This window comes from Macrobrachium rosenbergii, chromosome 30, assembly GCF_040412425.1.
Source record: "Macrobrachium rosenbergii isolate ZJJX-2024 chromosome 30, ASM4041242v1, whole genome shotgun sequence".
NCBI lineage: Eukaryota > Metazoa > Arthropoda > Malacostraca > Decapoda > Palaemonidae > Macrobrachium > Macrobrachium rosenbergii.
The window spans coordinates 14,941,001-14,963,500 of NC_089770.1; the positions used below are offsets into that span (position 1 = coordinate 14,941,001).

At 37.8% G+C, this 22,500-nt stretch overlaps 1 protein-coding gene and 1 long non-coding RNA gene across 2 annotated transcripts in view; one reads left to right on the forward strand and one right to left on the reverse strand.

Annotated features, from left to right (window-relative positions):
* The window catches only part of LOC136855081 (ras-related and estrogen-regulated growth inhibitor-like), a 66,642-nt gene that overhangs the window by 31,384 nt on the left and 12,758 nt on the right, over positions 1–22,500 (reverse strand). The window lies entirely within an intron of this gene.
* LOC136855084 (uncharacterized) overlaps positions 1–22,500 on the forward strand; it is a 173,335-nt gene that overhangs the window by 25,245 nt on the left and 125,590 nt on the right. The window contains exon 2 of the long non-coding RNA XR_010857882.1: positions 15,759–15,821. This is a non-coding gene — a long non-coding RNA (uncharacterized lncRNA). The remainder of the gene's footprint in view (positions 1–15,758; positions 15,822–22,500) is intronic.

Below are 22,500 nucleotides of genomic sequence, written 5' to 3' on the forward strand. Positions count from 1 at the left end.
GGCCAGATAAGGAATTACGTGTAGGGGGTTGAGTTTCTCGGGAAAGAAAGGAGGGGAGTGGGGGTGTCCTCAGGGTATTGCTGGATGCGGGGTAGGTGGGCGGGTAGCTTTTCGGGTGTCCTATACTGCGCTGGACGCGTTGTTATGTGTTATTCTGTTCTTGAAGAGGTTTAGAATATTAGGATGAACCACTCGTACTGTTGGTGGGGAATTGTTGGGCACAATGATGATGTCACCATCATGCCTTCCTTCACCATGGGGCGTCATCATTCGTTGTTCAGGTCAAGGAAGGCACCTTCGGCGGTCACCGGAATTTGAGGCCACATCACTTCGAGGTCACTGGACTTTGAGGTCACATCACTGAAATTCACTGGACTTAAGGCCACATCACTGGTATTCACTGGACTTTGAGGTCACATAACGTCGAGGTTACATCACTGCACTTCGAGGTCACATCACTTCGAAAGTCACATCACTGGACTTTGAAGTCACACCACTGGACTTTCAGGTCACATCTCTTGTCTTAGAGGTCACATCACCGGACTTTGAAGGCAATCACTGGACTTCGAGATCACATTACTGGACTGTGAGTCACATCACTGGACTCATAGGTCATATCACTGGAATTTGAGGTCACATCACTAAAATTCACTGGACTTTGAGGTCACATCTTCGAGGTTGCATCACTGGATTTCAAGATCACATCACTAGAGGTCACATCACTGGACTTCAAGATCACATCACTAGACTTTGCGGTCACATCACTGGACTTTGAGATCACATCATTGGACTTTGAGGTCACATTACTGAGCTTTGAGGTCACATTACTGAACTTTGAGGTCACATTACTGGACTTTGAGGTCACGTCACTTCGAGGTCACAAAACTGGACACTTGAGGTCACATAACTGGATTTCGAGGTCACATCACTGGACTTCGAGGCCAATCACTGGACTTTTAAGTCCCATCACTGGGCTTTGAGTTCACATCCAGCACAAGCCCATGCTCAAAGGCAGCCTGTACTGTAAGTGCCATGTAAGATTTCACATCTTGGTCCTTGGAGCAACTTCCATATTCCTTGGAGTGATTTCCCTAGTTATGAAGAGCAACTTTCCTTATTCCTTGGAGCAACTGCCTTAGTTCATGGAGCATCTTAGTTCTTTTGAGCGTATTCCTTATTCTTTGGACCAACTTCCTTCTTCTTTGGAGCAACTTCCTTAGTTTATGGAGCAGGTATCTTAGTTCTTTGGAACGCACTCTTTATTCTTTGTAGCAACTTCCTTAGTTTATGGAGCAGCTATCTTGGCTCTTTTGAGCAACTTCCTTATTCTTTGGAGCAACTTTCTTAGTTCAAGGAGCAGCTATCTTAGTTTTTTTTTGAGCAACCTCCGTATTCTCTGGATCAACTCTCTTTTTTGGAGCAACTTTTTTTGGTTCAAGGAGCAGCTATCTTGCTTCTTAAGAGCAACTTCCTTACTCTTTGGAGCAACTTCCTTAGTTCAAGGAGCAGCTTTCTTAGTTCTTAAGAGCAACTTCCTTATTCTTTGGAGAAGCTTCCGTATTCTTTGGAGAAACTTCCTTAGTCTTTGGAGAAGCTTCTTTATTCTTTGGAGAAATTTCCTTATTCGTTGGAGAAACTTCTTTATTCTGTGGAGAAACTTCCTTATTCGTTGGAGAAATTTCCTTATTCTTTGAAGCAGCTTCCTCATTCTTTGGAGAAGTTTCCTTATTCGGAGAAACTTCCTTATTCTTTGGAGAAACTTCCTTATTCCTTGGAGAAGCTTCTTTATTCTTTGGAGAAACTTCCTTATTCTTTGGAGAAACTTCCTTATTCTTTGGAGAAACTTCCTTATTCTTTGGAGAAACTTCCCAGTTCTTTGGAGAATCATCTTTATTCTTTGGTTGGAGAAACTTCCTTATTCTTTGAAGCAACTTCCTCAATCTTTGGAGAGGCTTCCATATTCTTTGGAGAAGTTTCCCTTTTCTCTGGAGCAACTTCCATATTCTTTGAAGCAACTTCCCTAGTTCATGGAACAGTTATGTTAGCTCTTTTGGGAACCTTCCTTAGATAAATAGAGAGGAAAGTAAAAGAAATAATGCACAAGCAATTAAGTAAAAGCAAGAGAATTGATGATTGTTACCTTTGATAAGCAACATCCTAGTTGTGTAACGGATGTTTGGACAAAATACAAATTGAGAATTGTCGACTGTTTCCCTCTCGGAGAGCGCCTACTATTTCCCAATTGTCCGAATGACTCTTATTTCTCATTGAATGATATTTTTAGTTTTCTGTAAAAGAAAACTATCGAGATGGCTTTGTCTGTTCGTCCGCACTTTTTCTGTCCGCCCTCGGATCTTAAAAACTACTGATGCCAGGGGGCTACAAATTGGTATGTTGGTCATCCACCCTCCAATCATCAAATATACCAAATTGTAGCCCTCTAACCTCAGTAGTTTTATTTTAAAGTTAGCCAGGTTAAGCTTAGCCGTGGTTGAAAGTTTCATGGTCCGCGGCTCATACAGCATTATACGCTGTACAGAAAACTCGATCGCACTGAAGGAACTTCGTCGTATTTTTTACTTGTTATCATATGGTCTACCTTTCTCCATTTTTTTCACTTCACTTTCCAACTTGAATGGAAGATTATATTCCCCACAGCAAAGGAAGTTTATGTCCTTGTTTTGTGTCTTTGTCTGTCTGTGTTTTTAATGTGATTTCGTGTGGACTGAATAAGGATTCTTGTGATTCCTTCCTAAAGATTCACTTTATATTCTGGGGAGCGATTTGTGAATTTCGGTGAGAATATTAGTCTTGAGCTCAACTGAGAATTTCATCGCCTTGCTCATTGCTTTTGACAGAGATTGTTTATATAAAAGAATTTACCAAATTCCTTCTCTTCGTGGAAGAAGAAGAAAGAAGAAGGAGAAGAAATGATGCAAGTGATTTGAATCTCCTCGTGAAATAAAACGTAAAAATGAAGTTCTATGTGATTATTTTGAGCCTTTCTTTTAGAATGGCATTTATTCCAGCGTTTAAACTTGATGTTAATCTCGTTGCCGTTTTGTGCGTGTTAATGGGTCTTAAATATTTGCCGTAAGTGGATGAGAATTTTGAAAGAAAAACGATAACTATACGTCTATCTTACCCCTCCTTTCTTCCCTCCCCTCCCGCCTAATCCTCTCCTATTCAGCCCCATTCATCGTATCCTTTCATCCTCCCTCTCGAGAGGAGCTAGAGAGCCAACTGTAAATACTCCATAGAATACTCGAGTGAGACGAAGAAAAAGAAGTAGAAGAAGAAGAAGCTTATTGAAGAGGCTCCAACAATGTGACCTTGGAGGATTCCAACAATGGGTAGGGGATAAAAAAACTCTTGAAAAGATCAAAACAAACAGTAGCTCTGTCTTTCTTTAAATGTCTTGCGCCTTCGAGAGAAGAAAAAAGGAATTGGGCTGAATTTGTATGAATGGAAATAAAGTGGAAATTGACGAATAGACAGAAAGGGTTGAAACTGATAGCGTTTTTAATTTTTTGTACAGTGGATTAAAGAACTGGACGGACAGTAAAATGTTTTATTGACCTAGTAAGTTTCTTTTGTTAATAATATCGAAGCTGTACATTAAATGACAAAGAATACATTACATTTGATTTGATTTTTGAAAGCTGACGTCACGATTCTCTTGGCCAGTTCATTACAGTTCGAGGACACTTAATAGAGGGGCGTTCAGTAAGTAATGCAACATAATTCTTTTCTGGGCCAATTTTCTTTCAAAAAATTTGAAATTTCGTGTGCGATATTCTTAACCATTCCCGCATTATGTCATGTATTTTCATAAATTCCATATAGACGGCTACAGTATAATCAGCTATCAAAAGGGGCTATGTGACTGAGGCACTTTCCAAACAAAGAGCATCGATAGAATTCCTTTTGGCGGAAAAAGTCACAAATGTTCACAGGCGCTTGCAGAACGACTACAAAGACCTGGCAGTGGGTGAAAGCACTGTGAATCACTGGGTGGAGTATCTATAATCGTCAGAAGGGGGTCAAGGAACTGTGACGCCTGCGGTGGTGGAACGTGCGTCGGAACCCAGCGGGCACAAACCTTTGAATACCCTAAGTTGTGGAGAGTTGTGTCAGCACTACCTACAGAGATGTCAAGTTGAGCAGCGAGTTATTTGATTGTGATCCCCCGATCACTTCGAATAGCAGTGTCCGCACGTTCCACCATTGCACGCTTCACAGCTGTGTGCGACAAGCCAGGGCGCGGAAGATCAGACCGATTACCTTGTCCTTCTAATGATGATAGACACTTTGTCCAACGATTCACAGTGCTTTTATCCACTGCCAGGTCTCTGTAGACATTCTGCAAGCGTTCTGTGAATATTTGTGACGGTCTCTTGTTTTTCCGCCAAAAGGAATTCTACCGTTGCTCTGTGTTGGAACGTACTTCAGTCACGGAAGCGTTTTTGGTAGCCGATTATACTGCAGCCGTCTGTCGGAAACTGATGAAAATGCGTGACATAACGCGGAATGGTTAGGGATGTAGCACACAAAATTTCAAATTTTTGGTGATGTATAATGGCCGAGAAAAAAATTATGTTCCATTACCCACGGAACGCGTCTCCTGTTTCCATATATATATCTCAAGGTAAAGAGATGAAGAAAAAAATCTGCTAATTTGTATAAATTGGCAAAATGATAAAAAGAACAATGATTTCCCACCCCTCTTCAGGTATATATATATATATATATATATATATATATATATATATATATATATATATATATATATATATTTATTTATATATATATATATATATATATATATATATATATATATATATATATATATATATAGAGAAGAGAGAGAGAGAGAGATATACATTATATACTGTATAATGATATATATATATATATATATATATATATATATATATATATATATATATATATATATATATATATATATGTAGGCTATATATTCATATACATACATATATGTGTGTGTATGTATGTATGGATGTATGTGTATATATACATGTATATATGTCTAAATAAATACATCAGTATCTGTCTGTATATATAAAAGTGGATGTATATGTGTATATGTGTGTGAGTGTGTGTGTGTGTGTGTGTGTGTGTGTGTTCAGTGAAATACATTGAGTGCAAACTTGGTACACATATAACTTACTATCTGTGTGGGGGTGACATCACTAGCACCAAGGGGTGTGGTGTCAGACTTAGTAACTAAATAAACGGGTTTATCATACCTCATTTTAGTATACATATGACTTACTATTTGGAAAAGAATGCTGTGGGGGTGACATCACTGGCACGAATGGGGGTGGGGCTGGGAAGGGGTGGCGTGAGCCGAAAACAACAGATGTTGTCGCTGAGGTGAATGTGACACTCCAGATGCCCTCTGTCAAGTTCAGCCCTGATAGAATGCGGGCTGGGAACGAAAAAATGAAACAAAAATCAGATATTAGTGTCTAATCGTAGTTTTTGAGGTCACTGCGATGACTAGTAACAATCCTTTTCAAGTTCAGCCCCAATAGGAATTGGGGGGTGAGGAAGGGTGAAATATAATGTAAAAATACACAATATGAAGCAACTGTCTTACAGGAGAGAGAGAGAGGAGAGTTTGTTGGTTGTCATCAGGGTTGTCCCTGACAGTGCTGGGTTGGCCAGCTAGTATATATATATATATATATATATATATATATATATATATATATATATATATATATATATATATATATATATATATATTATACAAATGCCACAAAGGGAAAATGAAACAACAGAGTGGTTACCAGGCCTTTAGACACACGGTCCTTTACCAGTAGTTACTAGTAAAGGACTGTGTGTCGAAGGGCCTAGCAACCACTCCATTGTTTCCTCTGTCTTTCGAGGAATTTTCCTTTGTTTATCCGTCCATCATGTTCCATATCTTCGTGAATCAGTTATACAAACATATATATATATAAAATTATATATATATATATATATATATATATATATATATATATATATATATATATATATATATATATATAATATATACAGTTAATATCCAATTCATGTTACCTTGTGAATAGCCTAAAAGCAAGGGGATCATTAAGTGTATCTGCCCCAGCTAGGGCTCGAACCTGGGCCGTTATATATGTATGTATGAATAAAAACCCATTAAACTCGGAAGTTATAATATTACAAAGCTGAAAGTATCTCACCATCCACCCCAACTCTCTCTCTCTCAATAGCCGGTATCCTTCACTGTCCACAGGGACTAAATTAGGAAGGTGTTTTTCAATAACTCCGAATAAATAAACTTTACATACAAACTTTTGGGCACCCGAAAAAAAAAAAAAGCAAAAACGTCTCCGATGCTAATAAGGGCCACATTTAACCTTTCGGCGCTCGGCAGAAATTAAAGTCCCCAGCTTTCACAAACTATTATTGTTAATACGAAAGGCCGAACACCACCATACACGGGGGAGGGGGTAGGGTGGGAGGAGAGGGTGCCACAGCCGGGAGTGGGGAGGGGTGGCAAAAACAAATTAATTTGGCATTTAATTAATCGGAAACTATTTAGCTCGACGCGGGCATTGCTTTATTCAGCCGAACAGAAATACGGCAATCCCAAGAATCGTCCGATTCCTTGGAAATGTCAGCGAGGGTTGATGCAACTGCGTACTATGAGACTTTGTCGACGCCTTCGGGTCGTCAATGTTTGTTTGTGCAGAAATAATTGATGTCTAGATCTCTTATAATGATTCCTCGCCCTTTTTTTTTTTTCTCCTTCCTCGTTACGGCGGAAAGAGTCACGAAAAAGAAGAGAAATCAGGCTCTTTCGAAGCTAAATCAAGCGACGTTTGCCTCCGCCGCCTAGGCAATAAAGAGAATATGCCCCGGTACAAATCTCAAAGTTCAACCGACACCGCCGTGCTCAAATGCAGCCGCGCCCTGGTGGTGTGTGCCTCTTTGGCGTTTTAGATTCCCGCTAACAATAATTGCTTATGTTGCACGCGCACACACATACACACGTGTTTTAGCAAACACAAACACAAACGCGCACACATGTATTTGGACAGTCTCCCTGAGGATGTTGTGCGGTTAGAACCTCAAGAGTTCAAGCGAAGATGCAATGCATTACTGGCCTTTAAACAGTTCACCTTGTATTTTAATAATTTATTTATATTGTTATTTATTTATTTACTCATTTATTCATTAATTTATCTTCTTTTCTTGTCTAACGGCTGATCTCTTTTTTTCGGTATTTCCCTATTATCTTCTGTAACTTGTTTCAAAGGAACACCAAATTATTTGAAGCTTGAATTTCAAGTCGGTGGCCCCTGTAGGCTTATTCCATATGAATAGGGGTTTATCTCCTGATTACTCATGATATATATACAGCTAGATGGGCAAATGGTGCTGGTTTCAAAGCCGTGTTTTCAGGGAGTTGAATTGGTGTTAAGTTAGTCCGCATACCTGTTATGAAATACCTGTGAGAGTTAAATTCTCGTCAAAAGGAAGGATGGGTCAGTAATCACATCTGGAGGAGAAGTGAGACAACGCTGGACGGAACAGTTTCATAAGGGCACGAATAAGATTTCTACACTGGATAACCTGGCTGACTATGAAGGCTTGAATGACCGCTTTTTAAAGCGGAATCGGTAACACAGAGATTAGGAGATAGAAAGCACTGGGCTGTGATGGAATTGCTGAAGAGGATTTTAAATGAAAGTGAAATGTCACCTCATATATTAATGAGACTGTTTCACAAAGTATGGAATTAGGAGAGAGAGAGAGAGAGAGAGAGAGAGAGAGAGAGAGAGAGAGAACGTTCATCAGATTCATGAAGTAGAGAGAGATGTAATAATGTTTATCAGATTGATGAGAGAGAGAGAGGGCTAATGTTTTCAGATTCTTGAGGGAGAGATGTAATAATGTTCATCTAATTGATGAGAGAGAGAGAGAGAGAGAGAGAGAGAGAGAGAGAGAGTAAAAAGAGGATAAAAGGACCAAGTGTCTTGGCAGTTCGGTCACCAAACATAATCAGCGAGAAACACCACTAGAATCCACAAACATAATCACTGAGAAACACCACTAGAATCCAGTACCAGCCTTCGGCAAGAAGGAGTCGACAGACGACGACGCCCTACGGGGGAATCCAAAACCCGCGGGAAAAGTCAACCGTTGCAACGCTCAGCTTCAATGAGAGAGAAAGGAGCAGGCTGCTGGCTGCCTGCAACGGACGACGGCGAAGAACACGACCCCAAAATTAAAGCGTAATGAAACCAAAGCGGATATACAGGTCAACTCTACAGAGGGAGGCAAAGTTTGCGAGAGCAAGCAAACGCCGCGACCAATCCCGGGCTTTGTTTACATTTTGCGTCCGCCATCTTGGATTTCTGGTGGCCGGATGATCACATGGATTTTGAGCGAGATTTATGTGTAATTTTCATCAAAAGAGGAAACTCTGTCGGAATTGGCGTAAGCTTTCATGGATTTTATGTTGAAGTAAATTTTTTTTTGCAAAAGATGGAAATTTTCCCATGAGCAACAAAACGACGACGCCATATTGAATTTCATGATTCTGCTGGAATAAAGCAAATTGAACTGTTGCCTGAAATAGCTATAGCTATTTTAATATGGTACAATTTGCTTTTGATGCTCATAAAGTATCAAGAGCACAGTGGCTGTTCATTATCAGCAAGAGGAGCAAACTAGTCAGCACTAGGATAGGTGATCTCTTGGAAATGCTGTTACCACTGGCAGCCTCCCATAGCTAATTGCATGACAGCTAGAGCCTAGCAGTGACTACCGTAACTATGAATGTGGGTAACATCTATTCCAGGATACGGGAGAATCTTATCTTATAAATCTTCTGGTCTTAATTTTTTTAATTACCTGGGGAAAGCATAATTGGCCCCCTCCAAGGGGAATAGACTTTTGGTGGTGATAGTATGATTGAATAGCTGACCGGGGTTTGTAAGGTATGTTGGCTTCTGAAGGAATAGGGGCATTATGTTACTTCTTGTATCTCAGAAAAGTGTATTATAGAGGAACGCATTACCTGTTTGAAAATTCCTTGCCTGAGGTAATATCTCTCTCTCTCTCTCTCTCTCTCTCTCTCTCTCTCTCTCTCTCTCTCTGGACCACGAACACAAGATGGGCGGAGGTCGATCGTCTTCCAGCTTGTATATGAAACCGCAAAAACCGGGAATCTGCCAAAACGGTTTCGGGTGTCTCATTAACACCTCAGGATTCCATTCTGCTTAAAAGAAAGAATGTTGTGCCATGACTAGACAGAATCACCGAGGGAGCTTGGTTGTATAAGAAACACACACACACACACACTTTTACTGTATATATGAAATTTTCTCTTGTTTTTTGTGATGTCTTTAGATGACATGTGTAAGAGTATACAGATGGGAGAGTGGCTGGTTTGGTGGAAAAGTGGGCCTGGATTGAAGTTATTTTATGCCTTTACGGCCGTTAGAATATCTTCATGGTTGGACTTATGTAAGAAGGCAAAGAAAGGAATTTAGATGCCATTGCAAAGCTGTGGGATAAGAAAATGAATTTTTAATATTGCGGAATGGGTAATATATTATAGATGGTTCAGTACTGATTGGTGATAATACAGAGAAACTGCAGGAACTAGTGAAAGAATTTGAAGTTGATAGGAACTGTGAACACTCATAAGGTTGTGTAGTAAATAGAAACAAGAAGATGGAGCAATGAATATTAATTTGGATGGTAGGAAAAAGGAAGCATTTGATTCGTATAAGTACATGGGAGTAAATATATTGAATTGCGGTAGGTTGAGAGAAGGGAGTCACAAAACACTGTAGGTTAAACAAGGAAGGCAGCAGGGTATTCACAAAAGACTGAGAAAAGACTTTTGAGTGTACAGAAGCCAAGATGGGAATTTATGAAGCAATTGTTGAACCAACTCTTGTTTTATGGAATTATTGGGTGTATGTTGAATAATATTGAAAGAAAAAGGTTGAAGTTGCTGAAATGAAGTGTTTGTGTAGTACTTATAACCTAAGAATAATGGTAATTGTGATTAATGTGGAGATATGTAGAAGTGGCAAGTGAATGGATGAATCACAATTTCAAGATGGTCTGGCCATGCGGAAAAATGGGTGACGGCAGGTTGGTGGAGGAGGAAGAGGAGGATTATGGGTAGACCTTGACGGTCCTCACATTCTGGATCCCTGTACGGCCTTCAGATGCCTGGAAACGATTTATTTCCCGTTCCTGAACTTTGGCATAACAAATTTATACCAGGCTTCCTCTTTACTGCTCCTTCAACAGTTCCAGTTTCCAGGTTCTTTGCTTCATTTCCTTTTGGTGAAACATCATTCCAGGTTCCAGGTTTATAACTTATTCTCATTATAGCGAGTATGTATATAGAGCGGTTAGTTTGGATTTGCAAACGAAGTTCATTCTCTTCCTTTTGAATGTGTACCTCTTGGAAAATATCTGTTACTGTCAGAGATTTATTTTGTCTACAGATATGCTGATCTGATGAGCAAAAGCGTCAAGCCTTTTGTTCTACCACTGATGTAATAATGTTTGCTTATCTGGAAGTCGGTAACATCCTAGGACCTCGATGTTTTGTGGAAAACTGCGTTCAGATTAGTCAGTATCTTCTGAACAATAATGTTATTCTTTCCTTCTTTTAAATCTTCAGCTGAAAGCCCTTATGTACAGAGTCAACAGACTAAATAAACCCTGAAGGGCTCCAGAGGGAAATCAATCTGCAGAGAGAGAGAGAGAGAGAGAGAGAGAGAGAGAGAGAGAGAGAGAGAGAGAGAGAGACAAGTTATGGGGAAAGGGGATAAATAAATAAATACGATGGAATAGGAAATAAAACCTTTACCCCTGAAATCCAGGACACTAAGCGAAGCGGCTATTTGTTATTAAAAAAAGGAAGCCTTAACTCTCAAATTGAATACAGAACTTCAACCACTCTGCGGGAACTTTTTACACTTTCAACTTTCAACTGTAAATTATTTTTTTTTTTTACATTTAATCTATTAATAGAATTTCCCTTATCTTTTATTTGATTTTTAGCTGAAATTGACTTTTTTTTAATCATTTGTCATTCACTAAATTTAGGTGTCATTTACTTATTTTGTAACTAGAAATAGTTTACGTGTTATTTACTTCTTTTTTTTTACCAGAATTACATGTATTTTTCATTTTTCTTACCAGAAATATACGTGTTATTTACTTTTTTTTTTTACCAGAATTAAATGTGTTTTTCATTTGTTTACTTACCAATATATATACCTGTTATTATTATTTGTTTTTTTACCAAAATTAAAGTGTTTTTCACTGGTTGTCTTACTAGTAAACATGTTATTGTTTGTTTTTTTTTACCAAAATGACGCTTGTTATCAATTTGTTTTCAGACCGGAAATATCCCTGTTATTCATCCGTTCTCTGGAAACATCAAGATTCTGTGATTGTTTCCTTACCAGAAATACACCTACTATTCGTTTGTCATTCTTCAGGGTTTGTCATTCTTCAGAAATTGTCATTCTCCAGAAATTGTCATTCTTCAGAAATATTCACGCTGTATTCAAATGGGTTTTATCAGAAATTCACGAATTGTTCATTTTCCATCTAAATATTCTCAATATTCATCTCACTTTCAAAGAAAATTATCATTTCCACCATCCATGCCAGCCTCCCGTTTTCTATGAGGAAGAGGACGACGGGAGAGGCAACCGCTGCCCGTACCGCCTAGAAGAAGTGGATAATAAGCGAGAAGGGAGCTAGGCATTTTCCTGACGGGTTAAGAGAATTTCAGAGTCTGGGGAAACAGAGGCAGGAAAATGAGTTCCGGAGCTTGTGAATTAATTATACGTCATAATACTAGGTATTATGTATTGACGTCATGTCGTAATATCGTACTGATTCATTCATTATCAAAACACAATACTGAGGTACGTTATTCAGTTACTATACCTTTTGCTGAGTAAATACTTCACGGATTTTCTTCAAGAATTCTTCATTATTTCATCTGTTTATCATCATCATATTTGCTTCATTCATTATAATTCTCCTATGTAGGTCACAATTTTATTAGGATACTCTATATATATTCAATAATCATTGTATGATTCTCCTTCCTCTTACGTCATTCGTTTCAGTCGTCTCATTATATTGTATCTGGTTTATTTTTCGTCATTAAAAGGGGATCGGGTTGAAGCCTCTCTCTCTCTCTCTCTCTCTCTCTCTCTCTCTCTCTCCTCTATAAACCTCTCTTCTGAAATCAATTCTGAAATTTAAAAAACATTTAAATCAATTCTCTCTCTAGAAAAACATTTCTCTCTCTCTCTCTCTCTCTCTCTCTCTCTCTCTCTCTCTCTCTCTCTCTCTCCTATATAAACCTTAACATGAAATCGGTTCGGAAATTTAGATGAACATTTATTAGTCTCTCTCTCTCTCTCTCTCTCTCTCTCTCTCTCTCTCTCTCTCTCTCTCTCTCTCTCTCTTTCGTGTATAAACCACCTTAACATGAAATCAGTTCAGAAATTTAGATGAATATTTACCAGTCTCTCTCTCTCTCTCTCTCTCTCTCTCTCTCTCTCTCTCTCTCTCTCTCTCTCTCTCTCTCTCTCTCTCCTGTATAAACCTTAACATGAAATCAATTCGGAAATTTAGATGAACATTTACTACTACTACTCTCTCTCTCTCTCTCTCTCTCTCTCTCTCTCTCTCTCTCGTGGTGCAATTGAGAGAGAAAATGCTGATCGATTGTTCCATCAAAATGTAAGTCATAGACAGAAATTGGATGACCTCGACCTCGACGAGGTAATTCCCCTCCCTCTCTCTCTCTCTCTCTCTCTCTCTCTCTCTCTCTCTCTCTCTCTCTCTCTCTCTCTCTCTCAATGATAAACAGCTTATTTCATGTCCGTTTGCCTATCTATATATCTATCTATCAAATGTCAATACCATCATGATCAACAGCAAGTCATACAACGCATTCCTGTCCCGTAAGTCGGGGTCTTATAATCACACCATCGATTGATCGAATTGCTGATGAAATAAATTAGCGTCGCAGCCAAGGAAGTCGTTGGGGACGGTGATTAGGACGTTCCGAAACACACACACACAGACGTCTTGGACTTAGATGTCAGACACTGTGTGTCTCTGACGAGTCTTTATTCATTTTTGTCTGTTTATATTTGATATTCCTCATCCTGTCTCTCCATCGTCTCTTCTCCATCCTCTTAAATATTCTCTTCCATTTTCTTCCTTTCCTCCCTTTCTCCATCTACTGCATCATCATCATCATCTTCTTCTTCCTATTGTTCGTCCACAATTGTAAATCGAATTTCCTTAGTTCTTTTTTCTAATTACTTTTTTTTATCCTCCTCTCTCTTCTTTTTCTCTTCTTTCTCAAAGTTTGTTTCTATTTCGGTGGCCCCTCAGCAGGAAATAGAATGGTTTGGAGAAGAATAAAGAGTATTTGATAGAGTTTCCTTCTTATTTTGCGCTGTGTGCTCATGCATCCACACAAACAACACACACACACACACGTGCACATACTGTGTCTGGCTGTTTATCTGTTAGGACAACATACATACATATGATTAGATAGCATGTAAGAGATTATATATATATATATATATATATATATATATATATATATATATATATATTATATATATATATATATATATATATATATATATATATATATATATATATATATTATATATATATATATATATATATATATATAATATATATATATATATATATATATATATATATATATATATATATGATACTGCCTTGTAAAACATATATCTTTCCATGATTTTGATACATTTACTCTTCTAGTTATCATGTGTTCTGTGTAATGATGATAATTGTTGAAGTATTGTAAATAGTGTAATGTCAGACCTCAAAAGAGTTAATGATTTAGATAACTAAACAGTGTAATTTAGAATTAATAATATGTTTTAATAGTAATGTAGTATATCAGCAACACCTGTGTGTGGTAGCGAAGGCTTGTTTTGCTTTGGTTGTCATCGCAAAAGATAAAGTGTTGACAGGTCAAGGAAACAATATGTTGCTCAATTCTGAAAACAAACTTTGGTTCTTCGTCTTGTTTTAAAAACATGCCGTTATGATTAGCCAGCTGCTGTCTGTTTTGATCATGTTGAGATTTCGTTAAGGGCTTTGTCCCATACAATTTTCTGTTCGAGTCACGTTAGCCTTTGTGAGAGTAAAAGCACGTCTCAATCGATTACGTCATGTTTTGTAAGATTGCATTGCTCTGATCATTTATTTTAACGTGTTAGTTTTGGCCCCAAAACGTTTTCTCAGGAAGTGACGTCATCTTCCTCTTCTAGAATTTTCTCTTTTATCTCTTTCCCAAAATGCCTTAATAATAACGTCATCTGATTGTTTAATTTCTAACTGGAATCCACAAGTATGCTCATTCTGATTTCAGAGACCGTTCATGTGGTTCTCTCTCTCTCTCTCTCTCTCTCTCTCTCTCTCTCTCTCTCTCTCTCTCTCTCTCTCTCTCTCTCTTCAAAAGAGAGAAGTTACTAATGTAAAATATTTGTGTGGTCACTGATATTAATCTTAGCTTTTGAGATCTGAATGTAGGAAAAGTGTATATGTTCGTGCTTATTCATAATGGCGTCTATCAGAAGTGTGCTTTATGAATGTCAAGCAGCTGCATTTCAGGTGGTTTTGCGAAAGTATTCTCAAGCTTGTGTAAGGTAAAGTGAATTTTACTTATTATTACCATGGTATAATAAGGATTAAGGGATTTTTGCCTTAGTGAAATTGTTTTTGGTAAATGTTTTGTGTATTTTTGTGTGGTCTTGTGTTTGCAATCTCTTAATTTTTCATGTTTTATATATTGGTGATTTAACATTTATTTACTTAGCAATTGAAGTATTTCTTAATAATTTAACATTGCATACTTGATTTAATTTTCATTTACTAAGATTTTATTCTCAAATCTTGAGCAATTCTTGATAGTTTAAATTTTGTTTGATTGATTTAATTTCTTGATAAATTTACCTTTGTAGTTTAACTCAAGAACTAATTAAATTTTGTGTTTTTTCAAGTAATAGTAATTTTTTTTCAGGTTGTGAATTCTAATTGTAAATTTTGAATTTGAAAATAAATTTTTGTATTAAAAAAAAAAACAGTGCTTCATATAGGCTACTGACCACCAGTGAATGGGATTAATTGTGTGCATAAGGCAAAGTAATAAATATGTTTTGTTCCTTTAGTTTTGCTGAAGTGAATTAAGACCAGGGAAACAGTTAAAGTTGTTTGATGGAGTGATGCCCTTTTGCTCTAGTATATTTCATGTTTAATTGTTAATACCACACACTTGTTATGTTAAACTTGGTTTGATTTTTTTCATGTGTTTAATAAGCTTCTTAAGTGATCACTGTTACCTTTAGAGCACTCAGTCGTAATTTTTATTGTTATGAGAGTTCAGGTATCTGGCTGAAGTGAGGAAAATTTTCGAGTTCTGTGATTATTTGTGTAATAACCAGGTACTTGGTACATATCGTGACAGTATATATATATATATATATATATATATATATATATATATATATATATATATATATATATATATATATAATTCATATGTATTTACTCACAAATTCCTATATTCCCTTTACCATCTGTCAATTCACATTTAGGTATTTATTTTATTATTAATTTTTCTTTTTTATAACATTTAGGTTTGGTGTCTGGCACTGTTCCATGCATGGAGGAGAGAAGGGGGAGGGGAGCTTTCTCCTCAGGTAAGTGCACAGGTAGATTACCTCAGTTTCGGTCTTGTTTCTTCTCTTTGTACCCAGTCTGATATTGTCGTGTTATCTCAGACTCTGGAATATGATTCTGGGAGCACCCGCCTCCTCGACCTGGACGGTAAGGTTTGTTTCAAGGTCTAGTATTTTCATCGCTAGTGATTAGCGAAGGTTTGTTGCAAAGTCTAGTGAAATGCTTGTGGGTCGCAATATATTTGTTGCTAGTGATTAGTGAAGGTTTGTTGCAAGATCTAGTGAAACGCTTGTGAGTCACAATATATTCGTTGGTGGTGATTAGAGAAGGTTTATTACAATGTATAGTATATTTAGTATATTTGCTGCTTATGGTTAGTAAAGGCTTGTTGCAAGGTCTGGTATATTCGCTGCTTGTGATTAGTGAAGGCTTGTTGCAAGGTCTAGTGAAATGCTTGCGAGTCGCAATATATTTGTTGCTGGTGATTATCGAAAGTTTGTCGCAAGGTCTAGTGAAACGCTTGCGAGTCGCAATATATTTGTTGCTAGTGATTAGTATATTTGTTGCTAGTGAAACCCTTGTGAGTCTCAATATATTTGTTGCTAGTTATTAGTATATTTATTGCTAGTGATTAGCAAAAGCTTGTTGCAAGGTCTAGTGAAACGCTTGTGAGTCGCAATATATTTGTTGCTAGTGATTAGTATATTTGTTGCTAGTGATTAGCGAAGGCTTGTTGCAAGGTCTAGTGAAATGCTTGTGAGTCGCAATATATTCGTTGCTAGTTATTAGTATATTTGTTGCTAGTGATTAGCAAAGGCTTGTTGCAAGGTCTAATGAAATGCATGTGAGTCGCAATATATTCGTTGCTAGTGATTAGGATATTTGTTGCTAGTGATTAGCAAAAGCTTGTTGCAAGGTCTAGTGAAACGCTTGTGAATCGCAATATATTCGTTGCTAGTGATTAGTATATTTGTTGTTAGCGATTAGCAAAGGCTTGTTGCAAGGTCTAGTGAAATGCTTGTGAGTCGCATTATATTCGTTGCTAGTGATTAGTATATTTGTTGCTATTGATTAGCGAAGGCTTGTTGCAAGGTCTAGTGAAACGCTTGCCAGTCGCAATGTATTCGTTGCTAGTGATTAGTATATTTGTTGCTATTGATTAGCGAAGGCTTGTTGCAAGGTCTAGTGAAATGCTTGCCAGTCGCAATATATTCATTGCTAGTTAGTATATTTGTTGCTATTGATTAGCGAAGGCTTGTTGCAAGGTCTAGTGAAATGCTTACGAGTCGCAGTATATTCATTGCTTTGGGTTAGTATATTTGTTGCTATTGATTAGCGGTTTGTTTGCAATAGTATTCGAGTTGCTAGTGATTAGCAAAAGGCTTGCAAGGTCTAGTGAAACCCTTGTGAGTAGCATTATATTCGTTACTAGTGATTAGTATATTTGTTGCTAGTGATTAGCAAAGGCTTGTTGCAAGGTCTAGCGAAACCCTTGTGAGTAGCATTATATTCGTTACTAGTGATTAGTATATTTGTTGCTAGTGATTAGCAAAGGCTTGTTGCAAGGTCTAGTGAAACGCATGTGAGTCGCAATGTATTCGTTGCTAGTGCTTAGTATATTTGTTGCTAGTGATTAGCAAAAGCTTGTTGCAAGGTCTAGTGAAACCCCTGCGAGTCGCAATATATTCGTTCCTAGTGATTGTTATATTTGTTGCTAGTGATTAGCGAAGTCTTGTTGCAAGGTCTAGTGAAACGCTTGCGAATCGCAAAATATTCATTGCTAGTGGTTAGTATATTTGTTGGTGGTGATTAGCGAAGGCTTGTTGCAAGGTCTAGTGAAACCCTTGCCAGTTGCAATATATTCGTTGCTAGTGATTAGCGAAGGGTTGTTGCAAGGTCTAGTGAAACCCTTGCCAGTCGCAACATATTCGTTGCTAGTGATTAGCGAACCATTCGAGATTCATTGTGGTTTAGAGTTTATTAATTAATGTATTTAATTCAACTTATTTCTAATTGATTGATTAACTAACCAGTTTATTTATTAATTTATATCTCTACATTTTTTCTATAAGATTATATCTCTTTATGCACTTACGTTAGAACAAATATATATATATATATATATATATATATATATATATATATATATATATATATATATATATATCTGTTATACACACACATAAATATGCATATATATATATATATATATATATATATATATATATATATATATATATATATATATATATTACAAACACATACACATATATATATATATATACATATATATATATATATATATATATATATATATATATAATGTTAATGAGTTTCCAAACTCCGCCTCCATGACACTTGTCAGGTGTGGATCTGAGGTGGGGTCTGGTCTGTTTATCAGCAATGTCCCCTGAGAGTCTATTGTGATTTTTAGCCAAATGAGTTTTATACTCCTGCCTCGACACCGGGCCTATACGGTTGTGTATGTTCGTCAGTATATATATATTTGTGATCACACTCTGTATCAGTCCTTCGTCAATGGCTTGAAATAAAAGTCGAAAACCGGTCAGGACCTACACCCGTTTCTTATACTGTAGTAAGATATATATATATATATATATATATATATATATATATATATATATATATATATATATATATATATATATATGCGTCAACTTTAACGGTTTTCATAGATCATTAGATCTGATTACAGGAGAAGATTTCTGCCGTCACAGAATCACGAGACAATTCACTTTTATAAATATGAAATTTTTACAGGTTTGAAATAGTAGACAGTTTGTTATTATAAAAAAAGGAAATTGTGTACTGTCAAGTAGTAGGCAACTTTAAACGGTGGCTTATACGAAATAATTTAGTGATAAAAAAGGGAATTTTTAGAGGTATTTTAACTGGGCCAGTTCCGTGACGTAAAAAAGTACTGGCAGATTATTCTCCTACGATACCAGATGCCATACACGTACAGTACATACGTACGCAAGCACGTAGGTACGAAGTCCCCCACGGCTGGGAATAATTAAGACCCGAAATTTTTCCTTCAGTAGGGGAAGAAGAAGAAGAAGAAGAAGAAGAAGAAGAAGAAGAAGAAGAAGAAGAAGAAGAAGAAGAAGAAGTAGAAGAAGCGTTATCGATATTTATAAAGTTGATGTGACTGAAACTGTACAGAGACCAGACCACAATATGGCCATGCTAGCAGAAAGAGAACTGTATGACATTCTCCCTCGCTGGACGTTTGTGTAATAATAAGGGTCATCGCTAAATAGACACCTGGGATGGGTTGCAACCCCATCCCAAAAAGACTTGCCGAGGAACATATCCCAGACTTAATGTCCTTTTTCTGGTTGAATTACGAAATGCTATGAAATTTAAGCTGTCAGCTCAAGCATTGGGGTGGGGGCACTTTCGGCCATTCAGCGCTTCAGACATCGAGCGAAATGATCGAGTTGGAGTGGTTGGACAGCAAGATAAAACACCCAAATTATAAATGAGATGAAGGCCAAGGCTCTGAAGCTGCACTGAGAAGTAGTAGTTAGTGAGGTTGGACAGCAAGATGGAAGAAAGGGAGTGGGAATGTAGGTAAAGTAAAAGTGCTAAAATGTGTGTGCAGTAAGAGGCCGAGGGGACACTGCAAACACTCCCTCTTACTAATTAATGCCAACTAATGCCTACAGTACACCACGTGAGATGCGCTGATGGCCCTACTCCCCCCTACGGGCGATTCATTGTTGTTTTAGCCCATTCAAAGCGCTGATTTCCGGTCTGGCATTCCATCTGAGCTTGAGAAGAGTTTGTGCAAGGAATCTGACCATGAAAGAACCGCTGTTGACTTCCCACGTACTTATAATTCTTCTTCTTCTTCTTCTTCTTCTTCTTCTTCTTCTTCTTCTTCTTCCTCGTCAGTTCGCTAAGAATAGCATTCAGCCAGCAATCAGCAGCAAAACCCAAGCGCACACACACTTCTATCCTATCCGCGTTCGACTGTTTACCCCTGGGTTGTTTATCGCGCTGGTTTATTGAATTCTTCTGCAGTTATATTTGCTGAGAGAGAGAGAGAGAGAGAGAGAGAGAGAGAGAGAGAGAGAAAGAAAAAACTCTTTTGTTGCTTGAAATAGATTTATTCCATTTTATCGCATCGAAGAGATAAACAGAGATATATAGAAGGCGTAACTTTGGTCCGAGGGACTATTTGGCGCCAGGCGATGCTGAAGAGAAGGATATGGACGCGCATGCGCGGCAAATGAGATTTCTGGAAAATTTGTAGCATTAGACAGAGAGAGGGAGAGAGAGACCAATTCACATCCTCTCATGAAACAAAGGCTCAAGTTTGATTATGTTTGGGAAGGTGGGTCGGGCCGAAAGTGATTTATCAAACTCTCTCTCTCTCTCTCTCTCTCTCTCTCTCTCTCTCTCTCTCTCTCTCTCTCTCTCTCTCTCTCTCTCTCTCTCTCTCTCGTCAACTTTGGCGTGTCCATGCTTTTGCAGCGAGATTAAATAATCATTTGTGAAAATGTGTTCCAACAATTTCGGTGCGTTTCCTCAAAGCCCAGGCAGCGGCGTCTTTGATCAGCTCTCTCTCTCTCTCTCTCTCTCTCTCTCTCTCTCTCTCTCTCTCTCTCTCTCTCTCTCTCTCTCTCTCTCTCTCTTAGGTTTGCCTTTCGTCCATATTAAGTGAGTGGCGATGAAAGAACAGCTGTATCTAGCTATACATATATCTATCGTATTTGACAGAACGCTACCAGGCTTTCCAAGGACACAGACCCCACTTAGTTTTTTTAACTGTAAGGAACCAGTCACTTCCGTGCCCGTAACCAGTCACTTCCGTGTCTCCTACAAGCTACTTGGTCCTTAACCTGAACCGCGTACAGCCTTGTCCCTAACCGTTGAACCTAACCAGTTATGTCCCTACCTGGGGATTTCACAGTTAGCAAAGAATCGTCTTCAGTAACTTCGGAATTTGAAAGAATTGCCTTTCTTGGCTTCACGTGACCATCATATGACCTTCATTCCTTCTCAGTGGAAATGACATTCTTTCACTTAATCTTAAGTACCAGACCTTCATTATCTCCGAATTAAAGACTGCAACTCTTCCTTCACTAGCTTCGAATTCTAGTAAAACTGACCTTCACATCTACGGAATTCGTGGGAAGTTGGTCTCCATTTCCTCCTGCCGTAGGGAGGTAGTGCTGTCAGTGCACCTCATGCGGTGCACTGTAGGCATTACCTAAGGTTCTTTGCAGCGTCCCTTCGGCCCCTAGGTGTAACCTCTTTCATTCCTTTTACTGTACCTCCGTTAATATTCGCGTTCTTTCGTCTGACATTCCACCCTCTCCTCACAATTGCTTCATATTGCAACTGAGAGGTTTTCTCCTCCTGTTACGCCTTTCAGACCTTTCTAATCTCAACTTTCCTTTCAGCGATGAATGACCTCAAAGGTCCCAACGCTTGACCTTTAGCCTTAATTCTGTATGCCATTCCATTCCATTCATATTCTCCGATTTTATTTAAAAAAACGAAAATTCTTACTTGTCCAACAGAGAGTCTCTCTCTCTCTCTCTCTCTCTCTCTCTCTCTCTCTCTCTCTCTCTCTCTCTCTCTCTGTCTAGAAGAAAAAAAAAGGAAGAGACAAAGCGCTGCGAATGACAAAACCGAAGTTTAAGTAGCAAGCATAAAAGGAACTTCCCGGGTACCTCCTCCCCTGTCAGTAGCCCCATTCAGTAGCCTTTTTCAGTAGCCCCTTTTCATCCCGCGGGACAATAGCTACTTGTTGTTGTAGTTGATCGTATTACGTCACTTTCTATTAACGAAGATACTTGACGCTGTATGTATGTATGTGTGTGTGTGTGTGTGATGTAACAATGTTGTATGCACATCCGATTTCACAGCAATTATTTTTGTGTACAATAGACAACATAATTACAGTCTTTTTTTAGTAGTCATCTTGGTGTTCACCCATCCGAGGACTGACCAGAACCAATGTTGTAGTCGCTGGGGAAGGGGCGGAAGATGATGTTGTTGGGGGGGGGGCGATTCAGATGAATAACATCACAATTCTCGCTGCAACATACATACTTTTAATTGCTGAATCGTGGATGAAAGCCTGCGCGTAAAGCTTCCATATAAGCTGTATTATATAGGATACAGTAGGATTTACATACATACAAGTATACATAACCACGGCCCACCCTAGTTAGCTAACCACCATGTACACATAGCTCACCGCTGGGGTCAGCAGAGGTATAAGGGGTTTTTCAAGATACAGGCTCTCTCTCTCTCTCTCTCTCTCTCTCTCTCTCTCTCTCTCTCTCTCTCTCTCTCTCTCTCTCTGTGTGTGTATGTGTGTGAGATCATTTTCCGGGTGTAAGATTCAATAACATTATGTACCTGAGGAAGAGTTAATTAGGTGTAAAGGAGTGGAGGTGAGAACCGGCAGGAGGTATATATATATATATATAAATATATTTCAATATTTTCCTCCTCCTTAACATCTGTTACTTTTATAATATGTGTATGCCTTTAATGCTAAGCTTTGATATTCATAAATTAGTGATATATATATATATATATATATATATATATATATATATATATATATATATATATATATATATATATATATATATATTGTATATATATATATATATATATATATATATATATATATATATATATATATATATA